Here is a 16526-nt window from a genome sequence, read left to right as displayed (position 1 = left end):
CATAATATTAGCTCCCGCAACAGGCCCACCTCGCTAGCCCTTCTGTCTAGCTTCACCGACACTCCCAGATAGTCGAGTTAGAGAATATTCAAGCTATAACACGGGTTGTCCTTGTGTAGTGTTTGGGAAAGCATCATGCTCTGGAGACTCGGTACGTTATACAAGTGAGGCAGAAACCGTAGTCTCAGAGCCTCCATTAAATGCATTTCCAAAACAACACAAGGACAAACTACGAACCTTCACTTCTCACCGTACTCCTGTCTGTTGCTGTGATCATAGAGCCAAGCTTATATCTAACACACCTGGTCTAACTCCCTAGCGTGTTCTCTAGCCTCACCTTTCTTGAAGCAGACTATCAACTAGGAAAAGAAGCTTACTAGAACGCAGCTGTCCCCGATTCAGCAAATTAGGTGTGCACTTCAATCGAGACGACATACAAACGGAAGACAGAATGAATATGGGAAGACGGAAACAAGACCGAAGACACGGGATAGAAAGAGCGGCAACCCAAGGCTATTATCATAATACTTTGAGTAATCCCTCTCTGTATACGTTAGACGTGTTTAAGCACGATTTCTATATCTGCCATTGGTGTGCGCTAGGATCAAGGATCTTTCTCACGACGGTCTATTCGTCATCCGCTTATAACAGCGCCCGCAATTTATTGCACATCCTCCTCATGCTCTCGCGATGTAGTTCGTCATCCCTCCGTTGTGTCTCATATTTGAGAGTTTTGCTAGTATGTCTCAATGGTATCTCCATTCCAACCAGAAGGAAATGAATGAAGGAAGGAGACGGGTGGTAAAAATTAAAAAGAGAGGATAGAGGACCTCTGTTCGGAGTACAGATAAGACGAGCAAACAAAAAGAGCCAGCAGGAATATTTACCAAAAAACGATGATCGAGCGAGAAAAATTGATAGAGAGTGACCCCGATGATGAGATAGACACGGAGAGCAAAGGGGAAAGGAGAAAACCAGGAATGCTGACGAAGAGAGAGACGTTACGGGGAAGAGAGTGTTGGAAAAAAGAAGATAAATGATGAGTAAAGGATCCAGACTATTTTTCTACATAAGCTCCATAAAAAGTCCGCTCAGCCGGAGAACCCCACCAAACCGACAATGAGATAGAGAGAAATTAGAAAAGCGATGTTTGAGGACGAGCCCCCGGAGTAGGTAATGGCGTAGGTTGTCCCAGCTGAGAGGCCCAATTATGTGGAACAACATGATGTAGGTGTAATGTTTAAGCCATTAAAGCATACTTTCTAAAACGGGCAACTTAATAAATTTGTGCGAGCCCCGTGGTAGGAGGTAATAAAACCCAAATGGACTAAAGGTGAAGTTGGGCGACTTAACTACCCCGATGTTTGTTATTCTTTGAAGCCTAGAGTCAGAAAAATGCTACTAAACCATGGAATTACTATGTACCAGGCGGCCGCCCCGGTGTTTCCTCCTAAAGTAGCTACCGCTAAATCTCTCTATATCCGGCTGAACAAATGTGAATGACAACAGATACAGACACCAGTATTGTGTTGTTCATCTTAACATCGTACTGGATTAAGTGAAGACAGCGAGGAAGGACACGCCAGGTAAACAGATAGGCAACAAACTGAACAGTCAGTACAACAAACTCTTACGACTCCACAGCACACACACACTAACACACCACACAACAATACAAAGGCCATCACAGCTACAACGACCGAAACAAATAAACCAAACCCAACGACACCACACATCGAACAACCGACACACACACACCACACAACACACCACACACACCACGAATATGACACACACACTAAATATACAAAACACACACAACACACTGTATAAGTTCTCATACGCTCGCAGCGCATCAATGGCACCCTCCACGTGTGAACACACATGGGTATGCTCAAGAAGAACCAAAGTTGAGATGTAAACCCAATGTTTCCTCTCTCTATTATCCTAGCTCACCCTGACATACTGTACATGTCCCTAACCCATAGCTATTAGACATATCGAGTTCATGAAGTTTGTATATGTTCAGTCCTCCGTGACAAACGCACACCAGGAACATGGCTTTATAGTCTCTATATTAATAAAGCCTGAGCGCTCTATGACTTTCACCAAATAGATGTAACGCGATAGCCTAGAGGTGCAGAAGCAAACCTGTTGTCAGACAATATGATAATCCGAGGCTAACCATCGCAAAAAATCAGTGTTTGGAACCCCCATTTTAATATAGCCTCCAGTATGGAAAACTTCTCTGCATAGGGTGACCCTATAATATAGTTATAAATCCCCAAATATATAAAGAGCAACCCGGAGAATAACTTCAAAACACCCAGGCACGGGAATGAATTAATTTACAACATTCTTAAATACAAGGCTCTATACCAGAACAATGCGAATTTTTCCAGCCCACACAAACCTCCCCCCACTGCTTGTAGGGGTAAACAGGGTAAGATACAAGTCTTACGTCTGTGTTGTTAGGGTGTCGCGATTGCCCCATCACCAGAAATGCATTTCTATCCAGCGTTGCATTTTGCAAAAATTAACTGATTCCTATCTTTTGCAGTGAGATGAATGAATATGAAGGACTAGGACTTTAGGTGGGTAATGCTCGAAATGAAAGTGCAGCTGCTTAATGCTTCTGGCAAACACAAGCAAAAGTATGAAATATTTCGATCCTAAATGGAAGGAGCCTAATCTCTGCCAAAACAGGACATGTTAGCATGCAATTGACCGAATAAGAATGATGCATTTGTTACACAAAATAAAATGCCCAACATATTAACCTCCATCGATAGATCTTTGTAAACCTCAAAACACTCTAATCCAACAACAACGATTTAAATAATCCTCTTGCAAAAGTACACCCTAATTTATAGAAACCTTCCATTCACCTAAGTTCTTATAACCACTTCCTCGAATTAACACCAGTTGACCTAAGAACGTCCGAGGTGGTCGACCAGTCCTTATAACCTCCTGGAAGCCACTATATGTAGTTATAACTACTCCACACGTACAGTATTAGTTATAACCTCCATCATAATCTTATAACCTCATCCATCAAACCAGTCTACTCCCTAGTATACCATCCGATCTACCACAGTTGCATTGCTTATTATAACCTCTCGATAACACCTAAAGTAATAACCCATCTCATTCTGGGACACCAGTCCCTATAACCTCCAAACATATTTGTAAGTGAATTAAACCTTCCCTCGAAGACGCTTAAGTTAGGTGAACATCCTGCATCAAAGTTTATTAATACTCCAGCAGCCAATTATATCCGAAGCCCAATCCGCCCATACACCAGTTACCAACCTCCTTCACGCATGTGTTATTAACCTGCTCAACATTAGGTTGCTTATAACCGTCCAGACTGAGTATTAGTAACCCTCCATCATAAATTTATAAACCTCCATCACCAGGTTTGAACCGTTCAGAATTCAGAGCGTAATCTCCCTCCGCGTAATTCGATATCTTTACGCCACTCTTCAATACAAAACATTCAAAGTAAATAAGTAATTGCCAAAAGTTGTATTTACATTGTCTGGTAGTAAGTTCGCATTTTCAGTGAAACGATATGCAATATGGGTGGTTGCACTATTATGCAGTAAGACCATGGCATCTTCATCAAACTCAATACCAATCATCTACAGGAAAAGAGAAAAGTTATTCACTAGTTCCATCTAGGTAATACCTGCTGACAGCAGACCTGGCCTTCAACATTAACTCTCCAATCATCTACAGAAGAAAAGTAATTCACTCACTATCAGTATATGCAAACCTGGGGCCTCACAAACTCTCCAATCATCGTGATCAGAAAGGAGAAAATATTGCGCCACGTATCTATCTATATAGCTCCAAGGACCATGGGCCTTCACACTCCCAATCATCTACAGAAGAAAAGTATTCACTATCTATCTTATATGCTAAGACCTGGCCTTCACAACTCTCCAATCATCTACAGAAGAAAAGTATTCACTATCTATCGGCTCACGCTAAAATAAGTAAAGTCAATTGGAGTTTCTTCGGCAATATCCACAGAGAGGGGAACGTCTTCAAAGGGTAAGAACAGAACAGAGCAGAACTTTGGAAAGAGAAAGGAGATAGAAACACACACTGTCTTACCTGAGTTCTGAAGGAGCCCGAATCTGAAAGGAGTTTGAAAACAGGCATGGTGAGTGGGTTACAAGGAGAACGCATAACAGCCACACACACACTCACGATCACATGCACAAACTGTTACCCAACACACACACACACACACACACACACACTCTCTCACACACACACAGTGTTCCAGAGCTGCAGAAGAACTCTCTCACACACACACAGTGTTCCAGAGCTGCAGAAGAACTCTCTCATTAGTGAAGCAGAAAGCAACTCGCGGTACTGTCTACTCTTCTTCCTCATTGGTTTGTTGTGCTGAAGGTACCTGACAGGAGTAAAGAGTCTGGAGTAAACCACTTCAGGGGGCAGGGCTGACGACTGTTCTGCTCTGAGAGTTTGTTCTCTGTTTGTTCATTGGCTCTCCTGGGACGGGCTACACCCCATCAACAAGCACCCCCCCCTCCCTCCTCCCGCTCCCTCTACAGCAGACAGCCAGGCAGCTCTGGATCGAACTTTGACCTGTTACACAAAGTAACGCTGAACAGGGCTGATAACGAAGAGCAGAGGGAGAGAGAGCCAACTGGGACCTGAGGTAAACAAGCCTCACCTGCAGAACACCCTGGAGACAGAGTACTGTAAACACATACCTCCTGCAGAACTGCAGGCATAACGCTCTATTCCAAGGCACAGCATTCATTGTTGTAATGCACATTCCTGATTGTCGATGGATGTTGTGATTGTGTTCTGTTTTCCTGTCAATAACTGCTATGTGTTGATGAGGTTACTATATCTATTGCTACTCAGCCAACATCAGCCATGCGTTAATAACTGCTTAACAAGCAAGTTGGTAGTGAAAGCATAGTTGCAACATAACATACTGCAACCAAGTGCATTCTACTTTCTAACACTGTAAAAGGGACTAACGTTTATCTCCACATGGGAGACAATTGGGATTTTCTCCAGCCCCCCCCCGTGGCATGACAGTAATCTATTCAGGGAAGCTTAGTGACCAGGTGTAGCTGTGACTGTGTTATTGCACTGCTGACCTGATTGCTTGTGAGTGATGCCAACACCAACAGGAGCAGGCACCTTGCTGCAATCTGCACACACACACACACACACACACACACACACACACACACACCACACACACACACACACACACACACACACACACACACACACACACACACACACACACAACACACACACACACACACACACACACACACACACACACACAACACACACACATACAGGCCACTGACACACTCACTGCAAGTCAGGGGAAGTCTGCAGGACCTGTTTGTCATGAGAGAATGTCATGATCAGTCTACTCTAATCACTCATGTTCTTTCCCATTGCATGTGTGTGTGTGTGTGTGTGTGTGTGTGTGTTGTGTGTGTGTGTGTGTGTGTGTGTGTGTGTGTGTGTGTGTGTTGTGTGTGTGGTGTGTGTGGTGTGTGTGTGTGTGTGTGTGTGTGTGTGTGTGTGTGTGTGCACATACGCATGCGTGTGTGTGTGTGCAGTGAACAGTTTAAAGGCATGTACAAGTGAGTGAGCACAGTGAACAGTTTTAAAGGTATGTACAGTGAGTGAGCACAGTGAACAGTTTAAAGGTATGTACAGTGAGTGAGCACAGTGAACAGTTTAAAGGGCATGTACAGTGAGTGAGCACAGTGAACAGTTTTAAAGTATGTACAGTGAGTGAGCACAGTGAGCAGTTTAAAGGTAATGTACAGTGAGTGAGCACAGTAAACAGTTTAAAGGTATGTACAGTGAGTGAGCACAGTGAGCAGTTTAAAGGTATGTACAGTGAGTGAGAACAAGTTGGAACAGTTTAAAGTATGTACATGAGTGAGAACAGTGAACAGTTTTAAAGGTATGTATAGTGAGAGTGAGCACAGTGAGCACAGTTTTAAAGGTATGTACATGAGTGAGCACAGTGAACAGTTTAAAGGTATGTACAGTGAGTGAGCACAGTTGAGCAGTTTAAAGGTAATGTACAGTGAGTGAGCACAGTGAACAGTTTAAAGGTATGTACAGTGAGTGAGAACATTGATGTTATTTGATTGGAGTTATATAAGTGTTCAGGTTTCATACTCTGACCAATCCCCATACACAGTGACTATGAGCTTTTCCTTATTCTAGGTTAATTATCGGCAGATTTTCAATTTACTTTCAGGTATACACATTAACATGAAATATACATTTTAAGAGTATATATACACAAGTATGTGGACACCCCTTCAAATTAGTGGATACGGCTATTTCAGCCATAACCGTTGCTGACATGTGTATAACATTGAGCGTGCAGCCATGCAATCTCCAAGACAAACATTGGCAGTAGAATGCACAATACTGAAGAGCTCAGTGACATAGGATGCCACCTTTTCAACAAGCCAGTTTGTCAAATTTCTGACCTGCTAAAGCTGCCCCAGGCAACTGTAAGTGCTGTTGTTGTGAAGTGGAAACGTCTAGGAGCAACAACGGCTCAGCCGCGAAGTGGTAGGCCACACAAGCTCCTAGAACAGAACTGCTGGGTCTGTCCTCGGTTGCAACACTCACTACCGAGTTCCAAACTGCCTCTGGAGGCAACGTCAGCACAATAACTGTTTGATGGGAGCTTCATGAAATGGGTTTCCATGGCGGAACAGCCACACACAAGCCTAAGATCATCATGCATAATGCCAAGCGTCAGCTGGAGAYMMMWAAAGCTCGCCACCATTGGACTATGGAGCAGTGGAACCGCGTTCTCTGGAGTGATGAATCACTCTTCACCATCTGGCAGTCCGACGGACGAATCTGGGTTTGGCGGATGCCAGGAGAACGCTATCTGCCCCAATYCAMAGTGCCAACTGTAAAGTTTGGTGGAGTAGGAATAATGGTCTGGGGCTGTTTTTCATGGTCGGGCCCTTAGTTCCAGTGAAGGGAAATCTTAATGCTACAGCATACAAAGATATTCTAGACAAGTCTGTGCTTCCAACTTTGTGGCAACAGTTTTGGGAAGGCCCTTTCCTGTTTCTGCATGACAATGCCCCTGTGCACAAAGCGAGGTCCATACAGAAAAAGTTTGTCGAGATCGMTGCGGAAGAACATGACTGGCCTGCACAGATCCCTCAACTCCATCGAACACATTTGGGATGAATTGGAACATTGACTGCGAGCCAGGCCTAATRGCCCAACATCAGTCCCCGAACCTCACTTAGCTCGTGGCTGAATGGAAGCAAGTCCCTGCAGCAATGTTCCAACATCTAGTGGAAAGCCTTCATAGTAGAGTGGATGCTGTTATAGCAGCAAAGGGGGGACCAACTCCATATTACAGTTTTTTARAATAGCTAGGAACAATTTCTCAATACTTAGGTCACTTTTTCAAAACTCTGCACACAGCGAGTACAACAGCAGTCTATGTGGGCTAAACTGTGGATCATTTTCCATTGCTTTGGCACAAAATGCATTCAATGAACTACATCTTTCAAATTTCATGAATTATTTTCTCACTCAGACACAACCACCACCAAAACTCTATGTACCTACAGGCCAATTTGCACATGTTTACATACTCTTTTCAAAACTGTTGAACTTAAGTTCAAAACCTAACATAACACAAAATTGAATAAGACAGCAATTTGCTACATTTCTACAGTAATATCGTATTGAAATATATTCCAAATCTAAAAAATGAAATACTATCAAAACAATTAGACCAACCACAGCTGATTCACATTGCATCTGAAAACCTACCCAGGTGTTAGTCTTTCAATTTCATTACCATCTATACAAAAGGGGACATTTTAGGAATAATGCTGTACTGTAATGTAAACATGGACCCAGCCAGAGATAGAGAAGTGGCTGACAGAGGAAGAAGAGTGGCTGTGAGAGGGAGAGGAGTACGTATGCGTGGTGGAAGAAGACTGAGAGGAAGATCAAGAGCTGTTGTCTCAGATGAGATTAGGGCTACTATAATTGACAATGTAATAAATCATGGTCTATCAATGAGAGAGGCTGGTCTGAGAGTGCAGCCAAATCTGCTACTCTCAACAGTGGCATCTATTGTGAGAAATTTCCGGCAAAACAACAGGTAAGATGTGCATTCTGCAAGGACATCTGACTGAACTGCACATTACAGAAGTCAATTGAGCATTGCCTCCAAACCTACTTGTGTGTAATTGTATTTGTATTTCTGCTTAGGACCCAACGGTTACCTCCCACAGGCAGGAGGTAGGATTTTCACTGCTGTGCAGGAAACTGCAATCGTTGATATGGTCATCAGAAACAATGGCATAAAACTCACAGAGATTCGYGACAGAGTGTTGGCAGACAACATTACGTTTGGAAATATTCACAATGTAAGCATAACAACTATTTCTAGAGTCCTGAAACAACATCAAGTCAGGATGAAGCAGTTGTACACTGTCCCCTTTGAGAGGAACTCTGAACGAGTCAAGCAACTCAGGAAGCAATATGTCTCGGTAAGATGACTATAAAATACAGAACTGGTTTTGAACAAAACCAAACAGGGCAGAGGCACACCATGGCCTGTTTTTAGGTATAATGTAAACTACCGTAACAGCCTAACTCTTATGTTGCCTTGTGGATTTATTTTAGAGAATCATTGAGATTGAAGCCAGGCAAACACCCCACATATTCATCTTTGTGGATGAGGCTGGTTTCAACTTGGCCAAAACACGGCGGTGAGGAAGGAATGTGATTGGGAAAAGAGCCARAGTGGATGTCCCGGGCCAGAGGGGTGCCAACATCACAATGTGTACAGCAATATCCTCTGATGGATTGCTGTTACAAAAAACGCTAATTGGGTCATACAACACAGAGGGTCTCATTTCATTCCTGGATGACCTCTACGGAAGGGTTGTGCCAGGTGAGGAAAGGGTTGCAGTGAGGCGAAATCGGCCAACGTTTGTAATTGTATGGGACAATGTGGCATTTCACCACTCCCATGCAGTCACAGAGTGGTTTGCAGCCCATCCCAGGATGGTGTCACTTTTCCTCCTTCCTTACTCTCTATTCCTCAACCCCACAGAGGAATTATTTTCCTCATGGAGGTGGAAGGTTTATMACCACCATCCACATGATCAAATGTCCCTCCTGGACACAATGCATGCTGGATGCCTGGACATATCTGCAGAAGATTTCCAGGGATGGACCAGGCATGGCAAAATATTATTTCCTAAGTGTATTGCCCAATATGACATAAGAAGAAATGTGGATGAGAACCTGTGGCCAAATGCAGAAGACAGGGTTGACTAGCATTGCTACTGTATCTGTATTGGTAGATGGTGTATATACAAGTTCTTGTATTTTGGAATCACTCAATTCCAAAAAATTACATAAAACATATGGAAGCATATTGCAATATGTCTGATWCKTTCCTGTAACATATACTGCAGTGAATTCTAAACAGTAGAGAGGTGTCATTCTTGTTTTGTAAAGAAATTTTACAAAAGAAAACATTGTGTAAAGCTACCTGTTGTTAGTGTTTTTTAGGTCATTGTTTTATGAGTGACAAAGTGTGCTTGTTGGGTGATAACCTTTGCTAGTGTTCTGGAAGAATGAGTTGATTTGAGACATGTATGAAGTGTTTTGGTAGTTTTAGTGCATTTTGGATGTGAAATTAAAAGCTGTGCCAAGCCGAAAGTTGGTTAGGAGAACTGTGTGAAGAGTTTTGAAAAAGTGACCTAAGTATTGAGAAATGGGTCCTAGAGATTGTAAAAAAAATGTAATGCTCATGATTTTGGAATGAGATGTTTGACGAGCAGCTGTCCACATACTATCGGTCATATAGTGTATGTACTGTACTACTTGTACTGTACTGCTTTCTTGAGTCTGTGTTTTGAGGGGGGTTCTCACCTGTTTTTCCACAGCTGCCAAACCTCCCCAGACATTCCTTATGGGCTCCAACACCACACTTGGAGCACAGGTACCCCTGGTTAAAGATACCCCTGGAAGAGAGAAGAGAGGGACAACCAGTGTTACTCAGTGTGGTATGTGTGTGTGTGTGTGTTTGTGTGTGTGTTTGTGTGTGTGTTTTTAACTATACTTGTGGGACATTTTGTTGGTCCCCACAAGGTCAAATGCTATTTCTAGGGGGTTTAGGGTTAAGGTTAGAATTTGTGTTAGGGTTAGAATTAGTTTTAGGGTTAGGAGCTAGGGTTAGGGTTAAGGTTAGGTTTTTGGTTTAGAGTTAGGGTTAGGGTTAGGGATAAGGTTAGGGTTAGGGTAAGAGTACGGATTAGGGTTAAGGTTAGGGGTTAAGGAAATAGGATTTTGAATGGGACTGAATTGTATGCCCCCACAAGGTTAGCTGCGCAAGACTCTGTGTGTGTGTGTGTGTGTGTGTGTGTGTGTGTGTGTGTGTGTGTGTGGTGTGTGTGTGTGTGTGTGTGTGTGTGTGTGTGTGTGTGTGCGTGCGTGCGTGCCGTGCGTGCCGTGCGTGCGTGCGTGCGTGCGTGCGTGCGTGCCGTGTGTGTGTGTGTGTGTAGGATAAAGAAAGGGAGTAAAGAAAGAGGAGGAGGACGAAGATGTGACTTGGTGCCATTCTAACTCCCCTGTCTCGGGTTCAACCATCCGCAATCGCCTCTCCACTCCTCCCTACCTGCGGCGGTATTTTCTTTTACATAACCGCTCCAGAACCTCCTGCTGATTACAATGATGTAAAGCCCAGCAGCCCCAGTGTGACTAACTCGTGAGCCACGCACACACACTAGAATTAGGGTTGAGCCAGGGTGTGGACATCCATGGTAGCTAAGGTATGGGTTAGGGTTGAACCCAGATGTGGACTTGAAGCTGGGGTTAGGGTTAGGGTTGTGGGTGAGGCTAGGGTTAGGGTTGAGCCAGGTTGTGGACATGAAGCTAGGGTTAGGGTTAGGGTTAGGGTCATGGGTCATGGGTCATGGTTACACACAGATGTTGTAAACACACCATACACACAGGTGCACTGCACATGCTCAGTCAGCTCACACTCTTGTTACTCCCCTTCTCGCCTAGTATATTTGTCCTCCTGCATGCTCAAATATATTTTAAATATATTTTCCCCGTCTGACATCCACCCGGAATGGGTAGTTATGGGCCATATAGGGTCACCAGCTGGGTCTTCTTCACAACACTTCACAGACATGAAGTGATCCATATATTTAACTAGGCAAGTGAACAAATTCTTATCTACAATGACGGCCTACCGAGGAATAGGGGGTTCCTTGTTCAGGGGCAGAACGACAGATTTTTACCTTGTCAGCTTGGGGCCAGTAACCTTTAGACCCAAAGCTCTAACCACTAGGCTACCTGCCGGCCACAACCAATATATACCCATTGGTTGTAGACACAGGTTCAGGGTTGTCAGTCAAAAATCTGTTGCTATCCCCTTGAGCACGGCACTTAACCCTAATTACTCCTGTAAGTCGCTCTGGATAAGAGCGTCTGCTAAATGACTCAAATGTAAAATAACATGTAGTGTGTGCGCGTGTGCGTGTCTGACCCCGTACCTTAGCAGCATGTGGCAGTAGCTACAGGATGTGATTCTGTCGAAGGTGTGCATCTTGAACTCATGGAGGTTACTGGTGCCATTCTCTGGACGTATGTTGGATCTACAAGACATGGGAAAGAAAGGCTATGAAGATTAGATAAGACAAGTGCAATCGTACATTGGCAGTTTCACATTGTGACGTTAAGGTAACTGCAGTCAGCTATACTAGTAGCAAATCTCGGTTCCACATTGGAACTTGACTGTAGCTCTACAGTCTACATACAGACTACACAGTACTTTGATACAAGCTCGGCAGTTTCTGTATTACTTACATAAGTCGTTATGTTCACGTTGCCCATAGTACCACTTGACGTCAGGGGCCTTCACCTAATTTTTGCCAATTATAATAAATAAAAAACCTGGTAGCAACCCGAGACAGACTTCCTGATTCTTCCCACATGAAAAAAATATGACAGTATACTGTAGAATATTACAGTACACAATGTAGTATCCCTCGATCATGTGTAGTACTTAATATAGAATGTTGTAATATACTGTAGAATACTATAGTAAATACACCAGTAATGTTCGCAAAAACGCTACAGTCCGCAAAAACACTACACTGCTTTTAACTATAGTAAATACCAGATTAATTTGCATATACCTAACCCATTCCCCTCCCCATATCACATTTTGTGCCACCCATAAGTGAAAAACCTAAATGCCAAGTATAGACCATATTGTGTTCTCTACAGGTTATAGAAAAGAGCAACTATCCGTTCAGACACCAGTCCTACCTACAGTGCATTCGGAAAGTATTCAGACCCCTTTCCTTTTTACAAATTGTGTTACGTTGGTGCCATATTGGTGCGGCAGGTAGCCTAGTGGTTAAAGCGCTGGACTAGTGACCGAAAGGTTGCAAGATCGAATCCCCGAGCTGACAAGGTAAAAATCTGTCGTTCTGCCCCTGAACAAGGCCACTGTTCCTAGGCCGTCATTGAAAATAAGAATTTGTTCTTAACTGACTAGCCTAGTTAAATAAAGGTAAAAATATATATATACATATTCTAAAATGGATAAACAATAATGTCCCTCATCAATCTACACACAATTTATTACGTAAGTATTCAGACCCTTTGCTATGAAATGCGAAATTGAGCTCAGGTGCATCCTGTTTCCATTTTTTAGATGTTTCTACAACTTGATTGGAGTCCAACTGTGGTAAATTCAATTGATTGGACATTATTTGAAAAGGCACACATCTGTCTATATAAGGTCCCACAGATGACAGTCAAAGGAATATCCCGTAGAGCTGAGGAAGGGTCTGGGGAAGGGTACCAAACAATTTATGTAGTATTGAAGGTCCCCAAGAACACAGTGGCCTCCATCATTCTTAAATGGAAGAAGTGTGGAACCACCAAGACTCTTCCTAGAGCTGGACGCCCGGCCAAACTGAGCAATCGGGGGAGAAGGGCCTTGGTCAGGCAGATGACAGAGCTCCAGAGTTCCTCTGTGGAGATGGGAGAACCCTCCAGAAGGACAACCATCTCTGTAGCACTCTACCAATCAGGCCTTTATGGTAGAGTGGCCAGACAGAAGCCACTCCTCAGTAAAAGGAACATGACAGTCCCTACGGTGAAGCATGGTGGTGGCAGCATCATGCTGTGGGGATGTTTTCAGCGGCAGGGACTGGGAGACTAGTCAGGATCGAGGGAAAGATGAACGGAGCAAAGTACAGAGAGATCCTTGATGAAAACCTGCTCCAGAGCGCTCAGGACCTCAGACTGGGGGTGAAGGTTCACCTTCCAACAGGATAATGACCCCAAGCACACAACCAAGACAACGCAGGAGTGGTTTTGGGACAAGTCTCTGAGTGTCCTTGAGTGGCCCAGCCAGGGCCTGGACTTGAACCCGATCGAACATCTCTGGAGAGACCTGAAAATAGCTGTGCAGTGACGCTCCCCATCCAACCTGACAGAGCTTGAGAGGATCTGCAGAGAAGAATGGGAGAAACTCCCCAAAGACATGTGTGCCTACCTTGTAGCGTCATACCCAAGAAGACTCGAGGCTGTAATCGCTGCCAAAGGTGCTTCAGCAAAGTACTGAGTAAAGGGTCTGAATACTTGTATAAATGTGATATTTCATTATTTTTTTATTTTTTTATTTGCAAACACTTAAAAAAAGTTTTTTGCTTTGTCATTATGGGGTATTGTGTGTAGATTGATGAGCGTTTTTTWWATATTTTTATACATTTTAGAATAAGGCTGTGAAGTAACAAAATGGTGAAAAAGTCAAGAGGTCTGAATACTTTCCGAATGCACCCTATCTACAGGTTATGGAAAAGAGCAGAAGCTCTGAACTATCCGTTCAGACACCAGTCCTACCTACCTACAGGTTATGGAACATTTCCCCAGTAGGTTTCCTGAAAGAAAAAGCCTCCACTTCTATGTCAAAGATAATAAAACTAAAACACTACAGTAAATACGACAGTATACTACAGTCAGCAAAAACATAATTATAATACTTTTKTTTTACTACAATATTCATACTACAGTTAACTGTAAATACTACAGTATACTACAGCTAACACTACAGTGAATACTACAGTTATTTCCGCAAAAACACTACAGTGAATACTATAGTATTTATATCATAGTATACTATAGTATTTTTTCATGTGGGTTAGGTCAAGTAATCCAGAGTTAGTTTGAGTACAGTGCCATTATATTAGCAGTCTAAATGTGTCTCCTCCTCCTCCTCACTGTGTTGAGCTGAACTGAGCTGCAGCTCGTGACAAAACAACAGTACTGGGATCAGTCAACAGTCTCTCCAGGGAGCCAAGTGACTCAGTGATTGTGTGCCAAAGAAACTGAAGGAGCGTCTCTCTCTCGCTCTCTCTGTCTCTTGCTCTCTAACTCTTCTGCCTCTCTCTTTCTGTCTCTCTATTTCTTTCTCTTCACAGTCTCTCTCTGTCTCTCTCTCCTGTCTCTCTCTCTCCGCTCCAAACTCATTAATTCCACTGAGTTAATCAAGCTCAAGCTTCTCTCAGCATTGCGTCACGCCTTTGAACTTTTTTCTTCCCCTATTTTCTATTTTCTTCTCTGATGCTGTCTTTCTTCTTCTTCCTTCCTTCCTTCCTTTCCTCCTTTTCTCTTTTTGTTTCTGATATCACCGGCATAGAACAGTCCAAAGTACTATTTAATATAATTGACCCTTCACTAAGCCCTGCTTCAGAATTTTCGGCAACCAATCGCAGCGTATCAATGGATAGCAACTGTCATCGAGTCCAACACCTCGGACATTCTGATCTTTAAATCACATGAAAGCCAGTGAAGGCTATGGCAAAAACTGAGTTTAAATGACTAAATAATTGGAGAGTACTTGCTACTGTGATTCCTGAATCCAAATTTATACTGTTGTTATATTGTTTGCTAGCTCAGCTGGTTAGCTAGCTCTCAGTCTCACCAACATTGCTAACATCAGCTAGCTAGCCACTTAAAATACTTTTTTTCTTCTTTTTTTTCTTCCCCCCCCCACCTTTATTTTAGTCATGCTGAGACCAAGGTCTCTTCTACAGATAAGCCCTGAATTACAGAAATTACAGAAAATACACAAATCAATATAAATACAAAATGAAAGCGGAAAGAAAAACACAATCAAAACAAAAAAAACACACTCATCAGTAATAAGGTCCTCAATCAGCTTTGTGAATTTCCCTAGAGGAACTAGAACATCACATTTAACAACATTTTGAAGATTGTTCTACAAATAAGGTGCAAATAAACTATGTAAAATGAAAATATGTCAGCTAGCTAATTTAGCAATGTTATGAATAGAGCTTCCATCTGCTGTCGACATCAGGATAGTTACAGCGTTGACTGCATGCTGACAGTGAATTCAGAGCCCTTCAGTGGCTAGCTACAAACATCCTTTTACCAGGATCCTGTGAAGCAATTGTAATGACAGTCCACCACAACATACCCAAGAGTTTCCTGATTAGCAAGGGGTAGTCAGTCTGTGTTTCATTTCATTGTGTATTACAAACACAGTTTGAGATCATTGTGGGGGGATTTCGAATGTGGTTAAATGGGGAATTGGGCTTCCAGGGAAAATGTTGTCTGAGGTTGGAACAGTAACCAAGGGGGGTGGGTCTTAGCAAACGGTCAATTGTTTCCCCCCCCCCCCTTTCTTTCCTATAGCAGGTGTCCCCCACCCCCGTTGTAAATAATTGTAAATGTCGTTATCAACACCAACAAAGCATCTAATAATCCCAGATCCTCTGATCTCCACTCCTCCTCTCTAAAATAGCTACAGTGTGAAAAGGACCCCTGTCCTCCACTAGATGACCAGATGTGTTTGTGTTTGGCTCAGTGGTATTTATGATGACAGGTGCATGTTAGATCACATGTGCGAGTGAAGTCCCCAACGAGACTGAGAGAGATGACACAGAGGACTTATGGGGACAATATTCCTATATGGCCAAGCGTGCATGTAGTTGAGTCAATGGACTACTTGATAAAACCCATTCTGAGTCAGAGTCACTAATCAGCTTCTCTGTCAGGACATTGTTAGATCTCCAGTCTATTACAGAGTGAATTTAACACACTGGTGTTTATTCAAGCAATTTGATAAAGTAGTTAAACATCCCCTTTATATTTGGCAATATTTGGCACAGTTTTATGTTTTTGTGCAAAGTAATTATAGAACATACAGGAACACACGTTTTATCCATGAATCAAAGCTGGAACGCTTGTGTGTATTTGCAAAGAGGCGCTGTTCTCGTGCAAGCATAATATATAATTGCACCATTCACTGAAAGGAGTTTTGATTGTCTAAGAAAGAATTATATAGGTTTTGTCCAGGCAGTCAGTTCTGGTTGTTGTATCAGTCTGGTGATTTGGAGCAGGTGAGGGGAGGGGAGTCTTTGGTGTCTTTAGTGTTT

At 43.0% G+C, this 16526-nt stretch overlaps 1 pseudogene; it reads right to left on the bottom strand.

The window, feature by feature from the left end:
* Positions 1-16526, bottom strand: part of LOC111973555 (guanine nucleotide exchange factor VAV3-like) — a 138901-nt pseudogene that overhangs the window by 35668 nt on the left and 86707 nt on the right.

This window comes from Salvelinus sp. IW2-2015, linkage group LG14 (assembly GCF_002910315.2).
Source record: "Salvelinus sp. IW2-2015 linkage group LG14, ASM291031v2, whole genome shotgun sequence".
Lineage (NCBI taxonomy): Eukaryota > Metazoa > Chordata > Actinopteri > Salmoniformes > Salmonidae > Salvelinus > Salvelinus sp. IW2-2015.
The sequence above is the reverse complement of the archived record's forward strand: the minus strand, read 5'-3'. Positions and strand labels throughout refer to the sequence as shown.